The following is a 1,896-nucleotide window of genomic DNA, read 5'->3' as shown; positions in this document are numbered from 1 at the left end:
GTAAATTATGACATAAAAAATACATATTCATATAATAAAAAGATGAAAATTGAAATTGTATGTATACTTTGTTTAGGATTATGTACAATACCCGTGCTATTGATGCATATGAACAAAGAATAGAAGGACCCAGAAGAAAAGGAAACACTAGTGTGGGTGTGAGTGTGGGTGTGTGTTCACTGGAGTGGTGAAATTGTTAGGTGCTATTGAGTCATTCTGGACTCACAGCAACCCCATGGTAGAATAACTGGGGGTTTAAGGGTTTTGTCTCTTTCCACTGATGTAGTTGATTTGATTCCTGTGTATTCCATCCAGTGAGGTTCACATGTATAGTCACCATTTATGTCGTTGAAAAAAGGTAATTACAATGAAGAAACTGATGGTCTTGCAAAATTCTGTCATGCGATCTCTGGTAGCGTTTCTATCATCAAGGCCATATTTTCCAGCTACTGATCTTCATTTCCAACTTTGCTTTCCAATCACCAGTAATTATCAAAGCATTTTGATTGCACGTTTGGTCAATTTCAGACTGCAGAAGTTGGTAAAAATCTTCAATTTCTTCATCTTTGGCATTAGTGGTTGGTGTGTAAATTTGAATAATAGCCACAATTAGTAACTGGTCTTACTTGTAGGCGTGTGGATATTACTCCTATCACTGACAGCATTGAACTTCAGGATAGATATTGAAACGTTCTTTTTGACGAGGATTGTGATGCCATTCCTCTAAAATTTGTCATTCCTGGCATAGCAGACCATATGACTGATTCAAAATGGCCAATACCAGTCCATTTCAGCTCACTAATGCCTAGGATATTGATCTTTATGCATTCCATTTCATTTTTGACAACTTCTAATTTTCTTAGATTCGTATGTCATACATTCCACATTCTGACTATTGATGGATGTTTGCAGCTGTTTCTTCTCATTTTGAGTCATGCCACCTCAGCAAATGAAGGTCCCAAAAACTTTACTCCATCCACGTCATCAAGGTCAACTCTAAGGAGGCTGCTCTCCCCCAGTCGTCTTCTGAGTGACTTCTAAGCTGAGAAGATCATATTCTGGCACTATATCACACAATATTCTGCTGCTATACATAAGGTTTTCACTGGCCAATTTTTTCAGAACTGTCAAGTCTTTCTTTCTAGTCTGTCTTAGTCTAGAGGCTGCACTGAAACCTGTCCACCACTGGTGACTCTGCTGGTATTTGAAATACTGGTGGCATAGCTTCCAGCATCACAGCACAACAAACTAAGCCACCACAGTACAACAAACTGACAGAACAAGGCCAGGGGCTGACTTCAGAACAGACCATCAATTGCTCATATGCAAGTTCAAGTTAAACTCAAGAAAATTAAAACAAGTCCACCAGAATCAAAATAGGGCCTTGAGTATATCCCCCCTGAATTTAGAGACTATCTCAAGAATAGATTTGTTGCACACAACACTAATGACGGAAGACCAGACGAGTTGTGGAATAACATCAAGAACATCATACATGAAGAATGCAAGAGGTCGTTAAAAAGACAGGAAAGAAAGAAAACAGAATGGATATCAGAAGAGACTCTGAAACTTGCTCTTGAACCTCAAGTAGCTAAAGCGAACAAAAGAAATGATGAAGAGCTGAACAGGAGATTTGAAAAGGCAGCTTGAGAAGACAAAGTATTATAATGAAATGTGCAAAAACCTAAAGTTAGAAAACCAAAAGGAAACAACATGCTCGGCATTTCTCAAGGAGAACTGAAGAAAAAATTCCAGCCTCGACTTACAGTATTACAGAATTGTATGGACAAAATACTGAATGATGCAGGAAGCATCAAAAGAAGACAGAAGGAATACAGACTCACTGTACCAAAAAGAACTGGTGGATGTTCAACCATTCAGGAGGTAGCATATGAC

This window comes from Elephas maximus, chromosome 21 (genome assembly GCF_024166365.1).
Source record: "Elephas maximus indicus isolate mEleMax1 chromosome 21, mEleMax1 primary haplotype, whole genome shotgun sequence".
NCBI classification, from domain to species: Eukaryota; Metazoa; Chordata; class Mammalia; order Proboscidea; family Elephantidae; genus Elephas; species Elephas maximus.
Note: the sequence above shows the minus strand (reverse complement) of the source record.